The sequence below is a fragment of the Triturus cristatus genome, chromosome 11 (genome assembly GCF_964204655.1).
Source record: "Triturus cristatus chromosome 11, aTriCri1.1, whole genome shotgun sequence".
Classification (NCBI taxonomy): domain Eukaryota; kingdom Metazoa; phylum Chordata; class Amphibia; order Caudata; family Salamandridae; genus Triturus; species Triturus cristatus.
The window spans coordinates 597748713-597768869 of NC_140594.1; the positions used below are offsets into that span (position 1 = coordinate 597748713).

At 42.1% G+C, this 20157-nt stretch overlaps 1 long non-coding RNA gene across 2 annotated transcripts in view; it reads right to left on the reverse strand.

The window, feature by feature from the left end:
- Positions 1 to 617: 617 nt before the first annotated feature.
- Positions 618 to 20157, reverse strand: part of LOC146785145 (uncharacterized) — a 293334-nt gene continuing 273794 nt past the window's right edge. For both annotated transcript variants that reach the window (XR_014970923.1, XR_014970924.1), the window contains 4 exons: positions 11723 to 11790; positions 3415 to 3551; positions 2531 to 2623; positions 618 to 1001 (listed from right to left, as the gene is read on the reverse strand). This is a non-coding gene — a long non-coding RNA (uncharacterized LOC146785145). The remainder of the gene's footprint in view (positions 1002 to 2530; positions 2624 to 3414; positions 3552 to 11722; positions 11791 to 20157) is intronic.

Consider the following 20157-nt stretch of genomic DNA (forward strand, 5'->3'; position numbering starts at 1 on the left):
TGGAGTTCAACTAGGTAGGAGTGGGACCTTGCTTGTTGTGAATCCTTTCCTGTTAGTGCACTAACCTGCTACTACTACCACCACCATTAAGAAGGTACCATGGGAAACTATTCTGCTAAGAGAACTATGAAGTTAAGAGAACTAGTTTAGTTAGTAGGTGACTAACTTCTACTGCAAATGGTACTACTTTGACTTTCCTTGTTTATTTAGGTTGTTGTAGCAATACAGGCAATGGTAGCATACCCTATCTTACTAATGTTCAAACAGTAATATAGTTACAGAAGGTAGCAGGACATGGGTATAAATAACTATAACTAACTGGTATACCATACACATACACTTAAGAAAATCATGTTAAAAACAGGCTGTACGAAAAGGCAGCAGTGCAAAGTAAAACACACAAAAACTACTTCAGGCATAAAGTACAATAATATTTTTACATTTAACCTTTCAATAATAAGTAAACCCACCCTCTCTACCCACAACAGGTCCAGCCCTCCCCCCAAACAAATCTCCCCATTCCCAATGTCTAAATCATAAAAGTCCAACAAAATGTCCAAAGAAACAGATCCAGTCCCAACTCCCACCCTCTCCACCCACAAGTCCCTCCCCCCGAAACAAATAATAAAAAAGGGGCTAAAGAAGAGGGCACTACACTTGGGCCAGAAGCTTCTTGACGTGTCCCTCAATGTATGCTGTGTGGATTTTCTACCAGCGCAACCTTCTGAAGGACAAGGTACTGGAAAAGGCGGCCTAAATAGGAAGGGGCAGCAGTGGAGGTGTGACTGCGACGTGCGGCTGCCAACTGCCAGCGGCGCTGGTGTTGTTTTTGCTGGGAGGCTGTAGGTGCTGGTGACTGGTTGGGGCCCTGTCAGCGGCCGTGGATTCCTCCTCCTGCAGGACCACCAGCTGCTGAAATTTGGATCATATGGCTTCCAGCCTCTGCTTCCACAGCCGGGCTGCTATCGCCTGTTGTGTTGGTTGTCAACCAGAAAGAGGAGCTATATGAAGAAAGAAAGAAGACAAATTGCAAACAATGCTCTGTGCAAAACACTTGTTTAAAATTATATAGCGGCACTGTAGCAGTACATTGTTGGTCCCCTAAGGCCATTTGAATTTGATGTGATTAGAGTCACAACCATTTTTTTACCCACACATGAAAGGCAAATGCACTGATTGGAATACAAGTATTCTTATTGTGCTAAATTAATGGAGGCTTGCTAGCTAGCACGTCAGTAATCGGTACTTTGCTACTCTCTGTAGTCTGCAGCTGTGGCAGCTGTAATGGACAATTATCTTGCTTGAATTTTGAAGGGATTAGGCCAGGTAAGTAGAGGTTTTACTACAGAATAGTGGGGTGTAACTGATCATCATCATGTGCCTATGCTTTGGCTAAGTCAGTTAATAGTTGGCAAATGTTGAAAGGGAAAAAAATGAACAGGCATAAATCCTTTAGGGAAGCTATGAAATATATAAATTACCTGGCCAGCAAACAGTGGCACATACCAAGAATGGATTTTTAAAAATAAATTTGGTAGGCTGAGACTATGAAAGAATAAAGGAATGATATGCTAGGAGGTGACTGAATGGGCACTGGGATGGAAGAGAAACACACCTTGTTTTCACTTTTCCATGCATTAAAAACTTTGTAAATGTCACATTAAGTAAAGCAGACACACACTGCACAGTCAACACTGTAGTGCCAAATTGAACTATGTAGCAGTTTCGTCATGGGTGGCACTGGCAAAATGCCATCGGCAGGGAGGTGATGATTGATGACAGGTGGAATACATAGCTGCCTCACTTAACAAATACAGTGAGTCAAGTTAAGGGAGTAGACAGAAATACCCCCCAACTTTGAGCCAAAGCTTTGATGAAACCATTCCAAGCAAGCGAAGTAGGTGAGAGCACCCCTTTCCAGGACAGCTCCCTTGTTTCGTCTTCCAAGCAATTATCCATTCATCCTTTCATTGTTCTAGTAATCTTCATCTTTTGATCCTGGCTATTTAAGCTTTACATTCTCTCATCCACTCTTTCACCATTCAAATTCATCCATCTATCCATTCACCTATCCATGGCTCTCATCCATCCTTTCATCAATCCATCCATTCTCACACCCATGTATCCTTTCACCCATTCATCCTTTCTCCCATCCTGCGTCAACCCACCTGAGCATTCCTTTCACCCGTCAACCTTTTTACCCACCCAGACAGGCATTCTTTTACCCATTTACCCTTTCATCCATCCTTCTACCACCCATGCAACCTATCACCCACCTATGCATTCATCCACCCACCATGCATCCTTTGACTCATATACCATTTCACCCATTCTTTCACAGTCCATCCTTTTTTTCCTTTTCCATTAATCCATCAATTTTAGCATTCATTATGAGTGTTTGTCTGCTGAATTACAGATAGAGGAGGCCATTAAAAACTCAACCCCTACTGTGGCTGCTAAAGCAGGAGGTTCACAAAGTCCTTGCAGTGATTATACAAGTAATTGTCAACAGACAAGCAATGTTACTTACCATTGCCTTTCCCTGCCACCGCTGGGACTACCCTTTCAGCTGCCACCGCGTCTACTTCACTGGCATTGCCCCTGATCAAGGCACTGGTGGTCTCTGTGGTTATAGAAACATTACACATTTTATATACCAAGATACAACCACAACACATCACAACAGTTTGGTTGAAGTATTTTCTATAAAAAAATATCACATTGGGAATTTTGTTGGTTGGCAATGTATGAGAAGCCAGGTAGCCAAGCCAAGCAAAAGCTTTTGTAATTTAGGGCCAGAGCAGTGATGACTCTGAGTAATTGAAGCGCAATGAAATGTTGGAATAATTGGTCAATGATGGACATATGGCCTTGGTTGGCAAATTGAATGGAACTAGCCTCATACTAGTTTCCATTCATGCTGTACTGTCATCAAAACTGGTTGTATACTACTGTATAAATAAATGATAATACATAAAAAAACATGGTGACTCTCTAGTTTTACTGTTTAAGTATTAGCAAAAAAGAAGAAAGCCTTCTCAACAAACATGCATAGCACAGCTTATTTGGTAATGCAATTCAATGTAGAGCACCTGTCCTAAAATCTGTTATCTTAGTCTTACAGTGCCAGTCCACAAGATATATAGGGGGTGAGGGAAAGCTTACTGGTAAAGCAGAAGAAAATAATCTACAGACAGACTGGTACAGGAGGAAGTCAACTACAGACACGTGAAATATAGAAAATAACTATGGTAATGCAGGGATGACAAGAATTTAACAAATATTGGAGAGAACGAAGAGGAGTTGGAAATAATTAGGAGACAGGCACAGTAAAAAAATAAAAAGGAAAAATGATTCTAATTGTGGAGCGGAAAAAGTTAGGAAAGTAATAATAATATTAACAGGAGGACTTACTGAGGCCAGCAGATCTGTCGGCGTTGGATGCAGCACTGGTGGTAGTGGTGGAATTTCCACCCGCTGCGGCACAGGTGGTGGTACCCCCGGCTCCTTGACCGGCCTCCATGCTGCTGCCCTCTTCTTATCGATGGATGCTGATGAAAGAAATAAAGAAGATAAAATATAATAGATTAGCGGTATAATTAATAATCTCCCCAAAAATATTTTGACAGGCAAACACAGTAACATTGTACTTTTCTAAATCAGGTTGCCTATAGTACTAGTACTGAGATGACCTATTCCTAATTTCCGAAACCTAAGCCCTATCCCAAATTTCTGGAATCTAAACTACATTTTGGAACTACTAATGCATTGCAACACATGATCTTTGCTTCTCATCTCATTCTCATTCTCAACCCCCTATTTTTCAATGCACCGATGCATGCTACACATCACTGGGAGATTTCTTGGGACTGTATGGGCGACATAAAAAAGGCAAAGAGATATTACTTCTACCACTGACTTAGTCAACGGACAGAGGAGTCTGCATGACTGACTTCTTACATTATCAGCGTAAGTAAGGGCCAGTGAGTGCAATCAGGTAGCACCGAGCGCCTGGCTGGATCACATAATATTTGTAACATAAAGGTAACTTACCTCTGAGTGTGAGCAGCGTGCTATTTGGATAAAAATATTAGCATAGAAAAAAACATAACAAATAAATTATTAATCACCGAGCCCTGCAACTTCGACTCCCAGGAGGTCAATCAGGTCATGCTCCCTGTCGAGGATATGGTCCAATGGTGTGTCAACTGCTGTTGCGTGTGCTCGACCCCAGAGCTCCAGCACATACCGCCACACTCCCCACCACTGCAGCCAATGCTCCTGCGGGCCATACCTGCTGCCAGGCCTGCCACCTGCTTCCAACATGGAGGGGAGGTGGTGCCGCACATAAAAAACAAGTGCCTTCACCTCAGAGAAAATGGAATGGGGTTGCACCAGTAGTTGGAGCTGATGACTGCAAGGTGAGCAGCTATCAGCCACACTGGTATTGCCACAGCTGCTACTCGCTCTCTCTGCTCTGCCATGGTGCTGGGTGCAGAAAAAAAAGAGAAGTAATAGGAAAAGGAAGGAAGAAAAAAAATAAAGAACTAAAGAAGTAAAGGAAAAACCAAAAAAAGTACAAAAACGTAAAGTACACAAACACACTGATACACTAGAGTAAAATGAGGGGTTGATAAGTCAGATAAGGGATAGATTGAAAAGATTAAGGGTGTATTAAGCAGCATCATGCACAGAATAGAAAACAAAATGGCTATTCCCAAGCAGCAGAGTAGTGCCTTTCATGCTCAGTTTCCTGGGTAAGGACACGCATTGCACTACTGAACATCAAAAATGTAGTGCTAATGGGCACATCAGGCAAATCTGCCCTTCCATGGAATTCTGCAGAATCTCAGAGTTTGTGGGCGCTCTACAGAATTCTGCAGAGTAGAAATCTGTGAGCTCTGCCCGGGCCTAAAGGGCACCCACCCTTTATTGGCCGGGTCCTGGGAAATGGGTTCTCAAGGTCCGAAATCAGCTGAAGAAGGAGGACTGTGTGGCCCCTATTCCTTTTTAATAATTGGCCAGGCCCTGGAGGGATGGAGTCTCTGGTGCCGATAACAGCCTAGGGAGGAGGCTGTTGCCCCCTTCCTAATAAAAAAGGTGGAGGACCCCGGGGATGGAGTCTTTGGGGCCAAATCAGGCCGTGGAGGGAGGCTGAATGGGCCGCTCACCCTTTACAATATGGCCAGGCCTGGGAAATGTGTCCCTGGGGCTGAAATCGGCAAACTGAAGGGGGCTGTGCGCCCCTCCCCCTTCATGATATGGTTGTGTACCCCCTTCTCCATAAATACAGTGATGGGCCCCAGGGGGATGGGAATGACCCAGGGAGGGGACAATGTAAGCCCCTCCCCTAAACAAAAATGCACAGGGCCCCAGGGGATGAGGTTCTTGGGCCAAAATCAGCCCAGGGAGGGGAACGTTTGATCTCCGCCCTGAAATAATTTGCCGAGCTCTGGGGTATGGGGCCCACGGGCTGCATAACCCCTCCTGGGTTGGCTACCTTGGGGGAATAGCCCTGCAGACAACGGCTGTGTGTGTCATGGGGTGGGCTGCATGCAGGGGGTTGGCAGAAGGACCGAAGGTCATGCGCTATGACCATTGTAATAAATATTACTTTATGTTACAAAAACCCTAGAAAGTCACTGAAAACAACAAAGGTTACAGGGATGTTATAGATAGAAAAAAGCATTAAAAAATGGTAGAAATTCCCTAAAATAAACAAAGGTCAGAGGGATGTTATAGTTAGGAAATACAATTTATAAAAAACTAGAAATTTACACACAAAAAAAGTTACAGGGATGTCATAGTTAGGTTCAAATTTTATACACACAAACATATAGACATTAAGCGGTTATAGTTAGAGTTGTCCCATGTAACTGTAACTCGTGTCCCAAGGTAACTATAACTCACGTCCTTTCCAGGCACTCCTAATAACCCTACTTATTACATCACTCATGCCATCTTGTATGACATCATTGATAATATCACTACAACATTGCTGTAAAAATATTGATGATAAAACTGTGCATGGCGAGGGCGCTGGTTATAGTTACCTTAGGGCCCGAGTTAAAGTTTCAGGGTGATCCGTCAAGCAGGAGCTGAGTAAATGGGTGGTCCCAAAAGGCAAAATATCCATGCATTTTCTATAGGTTTTTTAGACAGCGCTACCGCAAAAACTACTGAATGGAATGACACCAAATTTGGTAAGAAGCTAGATCTTGGTCCTGAAAGTGTGCTTTTTGAGATTTGGTGTAAATCCCTTCCGCAGTTTATGAGAAGCTCAGAATCATATATAATTGTATAGATGGACGGATGGGCCTAAGACACTCTTGAGAGTGTCCCTTGAACCCAATTTTGAAAAATAGAGCGTTCTGATCAGCCCAGGAAGCTTTTTTACACTTGAGCCAATTTGCTCCCATAGGAGTCAGACTTCCATGAGATCAACATCTGAGACTGGCTGCCAGCAACATGAGATAAATGTTGCTGCAGCAATTACAGGACTCAGATACTTAGTCCTCTGTCCTGAAGTTTAAAAAAAATATATAAGGGACAGGGTAGGGATCCCTTGTCCCCCTAGGCCCTGTGAGGGTACCCAGAGGGACCCCCCCGGCCCTAAATTAAAAAATTGGCGAGGTTTGTCGTGATTCCATGGGTAACGTATGACATGTTAAATGGCATGGCTGATTATATCATTGATGACATCTCAAATTACATAATTCACGGCATCACTGATAACCTCATCCAATGATGCCAATACGCTCCTTATTTTGTCTTAATATAATTACTTTTAAGTAGATCATTATTTGCTCTCTTGCCGAAACAATTGTTAAAACTAACGACACACTAATTACAGAACTATTAATCTAAGTCATTTGCCTAAAGAAACCTCATGTAATAACACCTTACCCAGTGCTATAAAAACATAATCTGTATTTACATGTTGACCTCCTATAATCTTATAAGAAATAAAGTTTGTTTTAAAACACATGTTGTAATATTGACACAGTTTGCAAATGTTTTAAATCACTGTAAAACAATCAACGCAGACAGATACCCACTATCTCAAAAGGACACATGCACCATCACAATATAAAGTAAACACCAGAACAAACTAAAAAACACCCAATTGTATACTGCAATACACATACCATAATTTAGAAACATTCCATTTAAATTATATATTTCACTAGTATCATACGAGGACACATTCACTGATGGGTGTACAGAAAATCATAGCCACAAGAAACTGCACATATATAGTGTAATACACTATCACAATGTAGCATACATTAACATTTACATAAGCAAGCACAATAATAGCCTCAAAATCCTACACACCTACATTTGGTATATAATATAATCATAACATGGAAAATGGAGAACATACACCTACATAAACCATTATAAAAATGTGTTAATTACTTTTAAATTATATTGTCAAAAACCAGGAGCTGCAAAACAATGTGCTCACAAGAATAGGTTTTACTCATATCACAGATAATATAAACAACTAATGTCAACATCCATATCATTAGAAAAATCAAACCTAATGTCAACAGCAGTGTCATGTATGATAATATTAGTGATTCAAACAATGATTTAATTTGGGATGTCAACAGTGATGTCATGAATGATGTCATTTAACATGTAATGAGGGATGCAATGTGTGAAGTCCTAAGCAGTGCATGACTTAGCTCAAGTTACGGTTCATTTACAGAGCCATGACAGGTGAATTTCAGTGTTTTTTAGGTTATGTTTTGTAACCATAATTGCACTTCCAATTTAGATTTTTTCAGTGAATTTCAAAGTCTTATAATCAAAGCTCACAATAACTCACTTTAGCCTTTGTGTTTTTTTGCCGAATTTAGTTGGTCCATAACAACACTTTAATTACATTTTTATGTGAATTTTTGAGGTTTTTCAACATACATTGAGGGTTTATAAAAAAGCTAAGCATATCTTTGTTTTAATTTTGTTTATCCAATACAAGACCCAAGATTTCACTTCACCAAACTCTCAACTCAAACTTGCATACATTTGACATACCTTTAGCATGTTTGGTTTTCTGCATGGAGGTCAAATTTTATACAAATCAAACAAGGGGAGTACATTTAAAGTGGTGGAGGGTCTAAAAATCTAAATCTATCTTATGCCTTATCACAAATCTGCACAAAAGAGTGTTAAAACTTGAAGGAATTAGGAGAATTTACATGATGTAAGATAAACGGTTCATTAATCCAGTCATCCACTGTCCTGAATCACAGTTATCTCAACATTCTACTGTGGGCTCCAGGTAGAAGATTCTATTGCTAAAAAGGAGGATGGCGGGAAGGAAGGAACCATATTAAGGGAAAGGAACAAGAGCCAACAAGGAAACAATGTTATATAATAATTGAAGAGATTACAACAGATCTCCCCTCCTGAGGATGAAGTATGAGTTACCCTACATTTACAAGTCCGTCTCCGCTCCATGTTTGTCCATTTTCAATTTGGACCACATTCCTGCTTACCATAACCAATTACTGAGGCGGTTGGAACTTACTCTGGATTTGTGTTCTTTGGTGGGTTTTTTAACTAGCACGGTGTCACCGCCCTTACAGTTACACTCCTTCACACCATGTTTCAGACCATACCAATTCTTATATTTCAACTGCTGGTATTAAGTTTTACTGTGTCCCTCCCAGCTGTTGGTTATTACACTCTTACCCCCACTTAACCATAATGGGTTCTTCTTGGTGCATGGTTCTCTCCCCCTCATGGAAAAAAAAGGATATATACCAGTGATAAGATTAGGTGAAGTGTGGTATGACTAAACACATTCCCTAAGGGAATCATCTACACTATGTCCATTTATGATGGGCAGTTGAATTTGTTCTTTTATCATACTGTTAGATTTGGGGGTCTCTAGTTGGCAGAGGTAGGTACCTTTGACCAAATAGGGACCCTTGCGTCTAGTCAGGGTAATGGGGCTACACTCCTAAAATGACCCCTGCTCACGCCCTTGGTAGCTTGACAAGAGCAGCCAGGCTTATCTTAGAGGCTGTGTGTAAAGCATTTGTGAACGCATACATTAATCCAGTGACAACACTACAGATGGACACCACACAGGTTGCATATTAAAAATAAGTATTTTTATATAGACTTAACACAAGACCACAAATGACAAAAACCCACAATAATGTACTATAAAATGGTAGAAATAGCTTAGTTCTCTTAAGATGGTAAATGCAACACTTTATGCTCAATGTATGTTTGGATGCGTAACGCTATACAACGAAAGAGTTGCAGGGAAGGTGATGCGTCGGTTTCTTACACACAAGAACGGTGATGCGTCGGTTCCCTACTGCTGCGTAGGCGACAATGATGCGTCGGTTCTTCTCGGTGTGGGGAGGTGATGCATCGGTTTCTTACTGCGCTTCCGTGGCGATGCAACCAGCAGCGGCGTGATGCAATGACTATCCGATGCAATGCGATAAAATGGCGTCTTCTTCTTGATGCGACAATGACGAGGTGATGCGTGCACGTCCGAAGACCGTGCGGCGACTCTGCGAATCTTCTGCACCGCGACAGGCCCTGCGATACGCTTCTCCGGTGATGCAATGGCATCTGCTGAGATGGCGACACTCTTCTCCGATGATGCGAGGCACTTCGGTGATGCGATGAGACAGTGGCAGCGGCGGCATCCTTCTTCTGTGGTGTGACGACTGCGGCTGCGGCGGCGTCACGCTTCTCCAGGGATGCAATGGCGTCTTCAGCGATGGGGACAATCTTCTCCGGCAATGCGAGGCGCATCGGTGATGCGATACAGCAGCGCCGGCACCCTTCTTCAGTGATGCGACGACAGCGGCTGCTTCCAGCTCCCAGCAACACGTAGTCTCTCAGAAGGCCCAGCACAACAGTAGGCACTTCAAATTCCCAGCAAGGGAAAGCAGGGGAGCTGGTTGGTGAAGTCTGTTGTCCCTGAGACTTCAGCAGGAGGCAAGCTCTATCTTCAAGCCCTTGGAGATCCTTTACAAGTTGATGAAAATAGCACAAAGTTCCTTTCTCCTTTCTTTGGCTGTCAGGCAACCACTGCAGGCCAATCCCCCAAACAGCACTCGGCTTAGGGATAGTCTCCTCCTTCAGTTACTCTCTGGTTCCTCTCCTCAGCAAAGGTTCTTCTTGTTTCCCAAAAGTTATCTAAAGTTCTGGAGTCTGGGTCCCCCCTTTAATACTCAAATTCTCTTTGTTCTCTGAAGGCAGAGAGGCCTTTGCCCAGTCCAAACCAGTTCTGGTCAGTCCTGGAGCACTTTGTTTACATGACTCCTTCTTTCCTTTGTCAGTGTGGGCCAGGGACATCAGACGCACCACAGGAGGTGGAGACAGCATTGTGGAAGGCAGGCACAGCCCTATTCAGGTCCCAGGTGCAACTCCTCTCACCACTCTCCATGTAGATCTCTCTATTCAGTCTTGTGCTGACTCACCCTGTCTCCTGGAATCCCCCAGCCCCTGTCACTCAAACGCTAGACAAGGAATACACAACCTAGAAGAGGCAGGCTTGGATAGTTAGGCAAGAACATACCTACTTTCTAAAAGTGGTATTTTCAAACACAGAATGTTAAAACCAACTTCATTAAAAGATGTATTTTATCATTCTGAGTCCAGGCATACTAAACTCGAATTTCTACCTAGTTCCCTGACTCAGTTAGTATTATAAGACGTTATAATCAAACTGCCCATTCTGGCCTATGGGTAACAGTATGCCTTGCAACAGTGAAAAACGAAAATGGCTGTAATTCACTATCGGGACATGCCACACACACCAGGGAATGTCCTTCCTTATACTTACAATCCACCCTGCCCTTGGGCCTACCTTAGGGGTGTCTGATATGAAGAAAAGGGAAGTTTTAGGGACTGACAAGTGGGTGCACTTGGCCAATCAACATGGCAGTACCAGACTGCACATAGGCTCTGCAATGGCGGGCCTGAGACACACTTTACAGGCTACTTCTGTGGGTGGCACAAGCAGTGCTGCAAGTCCACCAGCAGCATTTGATTTACAAGCCCTGGGCACCCATGGTGCACTGTACTAGGGTCTGACAAGTCAAATAACCCAATCATGGAGTCAGTAATCCATACATCAATGTATCATAGAGAGCACTTGCACTGTGGCACTGAATAGCAGTGGCACAGTGCCCAAAGCATCTAAAACCAGCGAACACATCAGAGGCACCAGCAAAAAATGGAAGGGAGACCCACATCAATGGTGCCAGGTCTAACACAAACTATTTGTTCTTTCTACTAGACCGTTGGCTTTGGGACAATAAAGTGCAGTTTTCTTATCTTTGATGTTCAACTACTCTAAGAATTCTTTCATTTTCCAAGATGTAAATTTTACACCATTGTCCATGACCAAAGTTGTTGGAATTCCCTCATTACTGAAGGCATTCTTTAAAAATGCAATAAGCTTACTTGTGGTTATACAAGGAGTAAACTTGTAATTCATCCAATGAGATGTATAGTCAACTAAAGCAAACATGAACCTCCTCTGGGGTCCCAAACTCTCCATGGGACCAATTATGTCAACAGATAATTTGCTCCATGGCACCACAGGTACTTCTACATGAGATAAGTGAACTCTATACAAAATCTTGCTCTTATCACTTGTCGTGCTGCTGATGCATTCCTTGACTTTTTCCTCCACCATGGAATCCGTTCTAGGGAACCAAAAGCAGCTTCTTACCTTGTTCTTAGTGATGCTTCTGCCTAGGTGCCCTTCATGGACCAAATCAATGATTTTGTTCCTGAGATCTAAAAGAGGAAAAATGTTTTCATTCCGATAAACTTTGTCACCAATTATCATAAGTCAAACCTCACTTCCCAAAAACTTTTCAATTCATCTACAACATCTTAACACTTTTCAGGCCAACCATTCACAATCAAATCCTTGAGTAAATTCAAATTCACATCCTTGTTCATACTCTCTTCTCATTCTGCATCAGTCAATGCAGGAAGTTGGATGACAAGAATGGGTATGTCTACGGGTTCGTCCTAAGCAGTTTGTTCTCACAGTGACCTTGAGAGGTAATCTGTCACTTTATTCTCATCACCTGGTAAATATTCTATCTTGAAATCAAAATTTTCTAACCCGAGGACCCACTTGGATATACATGGAGAACTGCACTGAATCTTCCTTGTCGAAAACATGAATGTTAAAGGTTAATGGTCGGTGCGGATGATGAATCGGGTACATCATTGATAGAATTTGAAATGGTTGATGGCCCAAAAGCATGCTAGGGCCTCTCGCTTGATAATCAAGTAATTACGTTCAGCTGAACTTAAGCAACGAGGCTCAAATGCTATAATAGTCTTGCCACCCTCCCCTTTCTGGGATAAAGAGGCCCATAGACCGTTGTTGAATGCATCATTGGTTAAAATAGTTTTTCTCTTACGATCAATAGATCCCAAAGCAGGTGAATGAATAATCTCTTTCTTCAATATGTCCTCCGTTCTGCTACGCTCTTCTTCCAAAGGGAATTCCTTGTTTTTCTTTAACAACTCAAGGAGGCTTTCACATTTTTCTGAAAAATTATTTAAAAATTTGGCCATGTACTTGATAAGGCCTAGAAAAGATTTGAGCTCCTCTTTCTTTTTTGGGTATGGAGCATCACTGACAGCTTAGATCAAACTGTATTTAGGTCTGAAACCTTGCTGGGAAATGGTGTGACCAAGGTAATCTACAGAGCTACTCTGATCTTGCACGTTTCTTGTTTTACTGTTCATCCTGCTTCAGTAAGCTTCTTGCAGACTAATCTAAAAATGCTGTCATGTTCTTCAACAGATGACCCATAAATCATTTTGAAAACAAAGGGTGTTAGTAATGCCTTTGAGGACTTGATGCATAATTTTCTGAAAGACTGCCGCAGTAGAGGCAAGTCTGGTTGGCATCCTCACAAACATATAAGCTTCAAAAGGAGAAGTGAAAGCCGTAAGTGGTCTGGACTCTGGGTGGAGTTCCACCTGGTGATATGCCATAGATAAATCAATGACAGAGAAGTATTTGGCTTCCCCCATCATGCTCAGTATCTTGTTTATATTGGGGAGAGGAAATCTCTCCACCCAAATGTTTTCATTGAGGTTGCGCAGGTCTACACGCAGGCAAATACCGTATCCACCATCTTTGGCTTCTACAACTATGGGTGCCAACCATTCAGACGATTCTATGGGTTGGATCACACCCAACTCACATAGCTTGTCTAAGTTCTCTCAATAGGAGTGGAACCGGACAAGGTTTATGTACAGTTGGTTTAGCTCCACGTTTGACTTTTATTATATGCTGAAAATCTTTCAACAAGCCAAGTTCTTCAGTAAATAACTTTGTAAATTCATCACATAAAGCACTGTTGACAGTGGAACACTCCACAAGAATGACCTGGTCTTTGGTCTTCGGGTCAAGTATGATGCCTAACTCCTTCTGATGCTGCCAGCCTAGAATATTAGAACCTTTCTCAACATTTTACACCTTCCCCATAGTGGATTTCCCTTTAAAATGCAGATGCACTTTCACCATTCCCACCAGAGAATAAGTTCTTTGGTGTATCCTTCTGGTGAAATGCTAAGTTCACATATGGATAGATCCGAGACTCTAGACACATCTTTGTAGTCTGTGAGATTAAGCAAAGTGAACGGAGAACATGAATCTGCAAATATGTCTACAGGCTTATTATTGAGGAAAACATTGCATTTGGGATAGTTAGGACTACAAGTACTCTCTTCATATTGTACTTGAAACACAAATTTCTGGTGTTGCTCACCATTAAAATTAATAACTTTAACTTGGTTGTTTTCACCATCCCTACACACTCTGGCAAAATATCCTCTTTTGTTGCATTTTTTACATGTAACACTGCGAGCAGAACACTGCAAACTATTAGCCAGGTGGTTTCCACTACAACATCTGAAACACTTTAGTGCAGTATTTTCTTTTCATAGGTTTGTTAACAATTACATCTTTAGTTTTCACTTTGTATACTTCTTTGTGTATTTCCTCATCCTGAACAGTAGCTACTATCTCATCATTAATTTTCATTCCTTTCATGCATTTGGCCGTATGTTTAATAGATTAGTCTTAATATACTAATTATATAACACAAAAAATGATAGGAAGAATGCTTATAAATAGTCTAATCACTGGCAGTCAATTGGGATAGCATTCTATCCCATTGCTTTTTGCCCACTTTGACAAAGGCCCACCTTATGCAAATCAATATTCACTCTGCTCTTCACAGGAACAGCCCATCCTGAACAGCCAGGTGAGGTTCCCTCCAAAAGGTCACACAAGCAACTTAGGACTGGTTTTAGCCTGCCAAATTGCATGGAAATTGATAAAAGTGCTCACAAGGTATTAGCTCATGAAATCATTTTTGTCCCATTGTTTAACTTTGTCTTCCATGATGGAGCTGAACAAAACTTGCCATACCCTCAAAAGGCTAAACATGCTAATGTCTGCCAAATGTCATGTGGATTTCCCAAATAATGCTACAGGTTTTAGCAAATGAACAATCTGACCCCACCCCTTTTAATTGTGCCCCTCCATGACAAATCGGAATACATTTAAAAGCACCAAGAGTAGCTGAACATGCAAAGCATCTGACAAATTTCATGAAAATTCATTAAGCAATGCTTAAGTAACAAACAAACCGAAAATACATTTCCATCTGTCTGAATTCCTCTAAAAGATAACTTCTTCAGGTTCAGTTCAGAACACTTTTTAAATACTTATAGCTCCAAATCTACCGAACAGATTTACACCAAAACAAGTAAATGAACTTCCTTGAGTAAAGTTCCACTCACATACCAAGTTTTGTATAATTCGGTTCATCTGTTTTTCTGACTCGAGGAGCAATCAATCATCTGAGAGTCAAAACATAAAATGTCACTAAGGGTACCACTCCACTCCTGTTTGTTGTCCTCCATATTACAGATTCACAAAAAACTTGCTTTGAGGAACACAACCTGGATGCCCTTTTTTGGAAAGTCTTGTGCAAGTTTGTCAAAGGTTCCAAAGTATTAAGAAAATAAAAAGCCTTTTCAGTGGATACTCTTGTCTTACCATAACTACAGAAGGCAATATCACTGCCTCTGTAATATATATATGTAGGATAACAGGGAAAATATTACCTAAACAACAGAGTTTATTTAAATTTGATGCAAGATGAATAGTTGAATATCACCTTCAACACAGACAGGATATACATCAATTTTGGTTGTAGGTTAACCGTAACTCCGACTCTTTCCATCGCGTGTGAAAGGTTTCAAGTTTACACTGTTTAGAGACTGAGGACTGAAAGACTGTGTCATTCAGTGTGTGAGACTTTCAAAGATTTAGTCGTTTATTTAGTGGAGTGATAAAAACATGTAATTAAGCAATTGTAGTTTTGTTCCTGGTACACAATGTTAATTACTTAAATCAGTGTCATATTGACAACATGATGTGTAGGTTGCTTGGAAGGCTGACAGTTTCTCTTCCCACATTATTCCCTACTCGTCATATTATGCTGTATGATGTGGGTATTGTTTTGTATGCTTTTCCATTACGTATTATCAATCAATATTCTTTATTCGGCTGAATACCAGCCATAAAAGAGAACATCTTAAAAACATTTCATGTGAAAAAAAGTACAATATAATCAATGGCAGTATCAATTAAAAGTAGCCCGGTGTCAAATCACTTGTAACAAGCTGATCACTGATAAGTATAAAATCAAAACTTCACGGCGTTTTAGTCTGATCAAGACCGGGCACACGATTTAACATCTATATACAAAGACCATTTAAATATTGCTACTAATTCCCATATAACAATTTCATCATGAAAGTATACAATACAATACTAATAAAATAATAACAAGAACCCACCGGCCTTACTATACGTACAACATCATATATGCATAGTAACCAAATTAATGAAAGTGTGCATAAACAGCTAACGAATACCATTGATGCTTCCTGTCCAGGAACCCTCTAGCCAGTGGGTTGAATAATGGAGGGCTTGGATCTTCTCATGCGTATCAGCCAAGCACTACCAAGGAATTTTGCTACTCCACACACCATGGCTGAAGAGGTCGTGTCGGTGCAAAGAACCCGCAGGGCCATTTTATGACATCTTAAACCCATCCCCTTGCAGAAAGGTTTTAACCATATCCTCCTGGGCACCCTGTAGGCGGGGCAGGCAAAGAAGAAGTGCGCCACGGACTCTCTAGGGGCTGCACAACCCGGGCAAGCCTTCACTGTACCTCTTTGGTTATTCCACCCGGTGGTGAAGTCATTTACTGGGAGAATCCCAAACCTGGCTTTTAGGTAAAGTGATCTGTCCAAGGGTTTCTCTATGAAATCGAGGAGCGGTTCGAGTAACCTGAACCATTTAAACTCCAAGAACCGCTCTGTGAGTATACCCCCTTCACCTCTACGAATATCCTCCATCTGAACCCAGTCCCAGTACAGCTTCTTAATGACTAGCTTGGGAGGCGGTGTTTGGCTCTTCCATGAGTCACTCAAGCCCAGTTGCACAACCAACTGCCTCAAATTAGTCAGCCATTTGATCCTATTACCTGTGTTAAGCAGAATAAGTTCATCTAAAACAGCTGCATAATTTTTAAGCTCCCCGGTCCTTCTCAGTCGAACCCAAAAAAGTAATGGGCGAAGGCGCACTAAGTCTTTGAGGGGACGCCTACCCATGTCAAGACGTGATGGAAATAACGGAGTGGAAGCAGGTAGAGCTACCACGTCTCTCAAAAATTTATTTTCTGAAATAATTAGCTCCGATATGTTCTCGAACCCCCATAGTTCGGAACCATATAGGGCGGATGGTAATCCTTGGCCCTCGTAAATTGCGAGAGTTGGTGCCACGGGTTTACTCAATGACTCCCGCTGTTCTCTCAAGACCGTCCCTGAGACTCTTTTAAAATTTAGTGACATTTTGGCCAGATGGTGACTCCAACTCATCCGGCTATTTACCCTGACACCCAATTAATCAAAGGAGTCTACCATCTCCAATAACTCGCCATTAAGCGAGAGATTATTCCTAAATCTCTTAGAGGGTGAAAGGGCCATAAGCTTAGTTTTAGAGGTATTGATGGTAAGACCTCTGTCGCTCAAAACACACTAAAACGGTTCAGGAGCTTTTGGAGGCATGCTGGGGATTTAGAGATCAAAATGGTATCATCCGCAAACAGTAGGGTAGGTGTTTTTTCCCCTGCCAGGGAGGGCGCGTCTGCCGGTTCCTCTCTCAGATGGTCCACCACACCATTCACAAAGAGAGAGAGAACAGGGTTGGTGCCATAACACATCCCTGGCGAACTCCCCTCCTCATGGGCACCCTCTCAGTCAGTTGTCCTTGGGTGCCCCATCTGATCCTCGCGTAATTCCCCTCATGAAGCCTCACAATAAAATCCAAGAGTGGTCCTGGGAAGCCCATCTTCTCTAAAATATCCCAAAGCCTTGCACGAGGGACCAAGTCGAACGCCATCCTGAGATCTATGAAGGCCAGGTAGAGACTACCATTGTTGATGGTCACAGACTTCCAATAGATCGCAAAAAAACGGAAGACCTGGTCCATCGTGCCCACCTTTTGATGAAAGCCGGCCTGGAAATGAAAAAGTACGTGCTCCTCTTCCATCCAGGCACCCACCCGCAGGATAATGACCCTGCCAACCACTTTCTGGATCACGTCAATCAGACTGATCGGTCTGTAATTGGCAGGGTCATCTCTGGCACCCTTTTTATACACGGTTATCACCTCTGCACCCTTCCACGAATCTGGCACTGGGTGTCCCTTGGAGATCAAATTCATTATTAGGGCAATAAGTTTGGCCCAAGCTGCGGGTTCTTCCAGGAGGAGATCTCCCGGGATTCCATCGGGGCCAGCAGCCTTCTTCGGAGTCAGATGTCGAATAGCCGATACTACCTCAGAAGCCAAAAATGGCTCTTCGAGCAACTGTAAGGGAGAGACCCTACTGACTGAATGGGAAAGAGAAGGGCTCATCTCCTCCCCTCCGCCATACAGAGCAGAAAAGTGCGAATACCATTGTTGACTGGTTATATGATTAACTAATGGTGGCTTGGTGCGCTGCCTGGCCTTATTAATCAGATCCCAAAAAAACGATGCATCCTTCCTACTAGATGCGCATTTGAGGTCCTGCCATTATTGTTCCTCCCACTCTCTTTTAGCCCGCACCATTTCCTTCGCATACTCCTTCCTGGCTACTCTGACCAGAAACTGATTCTTTCTGCGTAAGGCAACGGTTAACTCCTTCCTTTTTACCTTGCACTGATCAGAGTACCATGGATTACTGGTTTTGGGCGGTTATTTACTCAATCTGCCACTTTTACCCTGGATTAGAAAGTATTTACCAACTTCCTCCATAGCATTCTTATAGACCAGGGCGAAAAGGGGCTCCTGGGCACTACCTGTTCCCGAATCAAGTCCCGCCAACTCTACAGTCAGCTCTTCTATATGCGCCCTAATCCTCGCCAGGTTGTCAGTCTGTAAATGGACCTTGTCCCATTTCAACCTACGGTTACCATTATAAGGGACCACCTCATTTATTAGCCTCAAGGGGGCACTCTTCAAATCTCCTTTTAGATTACCCCACCTTAGCTTCATGCAAAGGGGGTTGTGATCACTATCCTGCGAAGGGACCACCTCCATATCTATTAGGTCACGCCACAAAGTGACATCCAATAAAATATAATCAATTCTGGACGGGCCACTAAGCCTATTGAAGGTCATTGCTCCGTCCCGGTCAGAAGGTGATCTACCATTTACGTATTATCCATTCATCAGTGTGATTCTATGGAAGTATAAAGGGATAATTTAAAGTGATATTGTATATGTAAAGTAGTATGTGAAGTTATAAAATTTACATGGCGGGGAAGGATGGGAAGATATGGGAAGTTAACCTTCTCTCGGAACCGGTGCATTTCTTGTCTTTTGGGATCTTGTGCTGTGGTAAGAATTTTCATAGCTTCCGGAAATAGAAAATCTGAGATTTTAATAAAGACAAGGAGACGAGTTTAATATGCAATATTCTTTAATGCTACCCCTGACAGCAGAAATACAATGAAAGACACAAAACTGATGTCCCCATTGCTATAAAGCAGTCCCTGCAGCAGCACATGTTCTCTCGTGTTGCTGCACCTGGCAACAGAAACATTTCTTTCTTGTGTTCTTTCACTAGACTTCTTCCTTTTTCTTTATATGCACTTATTTTTACCTTATTATGCTTTCCATTGTTTTCCATATACTGATTGTGAATAGATTAGTATTTCGGGATTTCCCTCATTTCTATATACTTATCTTTTAATATGTTATCATTATACCAACTCCTAACCTTAGCTCCCAGGTTTAATTCTACAGTTTCTTTCCCTTTGATTATTATCTCGGCCTCTCTAAATTTCAGGTCCCTTGTTCCTTAACCTGACAATCTGTCTGAGTAATTTTATTATTCTACGCTCGTTTCCTTTTGCCTTTTGCCACCAGCATGTGCGCACTCTTACCAGCCGTTCCTACGGTCACTGCATCCTACCCTACTTGTAGGCGACAACTTCCCCTTCAACCACTATCAGCAGGTGATATATCTTACATCTCTACTCTGGGCCACACATCTTTACCTGACGACTCTGACCCATGCTTCTCCTTCTACTTGTTTTTTCTGGTTCACACATCTGTGTCCTGTCTGGTCCCTCTGGTTTACCGCACATTTCTTGATGTTGCAGTGTTTCAATAACCCATATTCACTGGCATTTTGCAAGGTGTTTCAATGGCTTCTTACACACAGTACCACTCAAGCTCATTGTTTCACCTCTACCTAACAAAACAAGCATTTGTAATGCAATCGGTCTTGCCGTTGGGACCTTATATGTATTAGCTATGCAGCACATTAGCCTCAGTGCTGAAACATCCACTGTTCTTTAACATGGAGGGAAAGTAAGCACCAAACTGCGTGACATGCCAGGTATGGGAACACATGGAGAGATATATTGCCTTTCAGCTGGAAATGGTATAGTCCAAATCTCTGTTTTTAATATAAAATTGGGGCTTTCGGTGGTCATTTAACTGAAAATACAAGATTTGAAAAAATATTATTGCCTACGGGTGCTCGTGGAAGACAAGTTTCT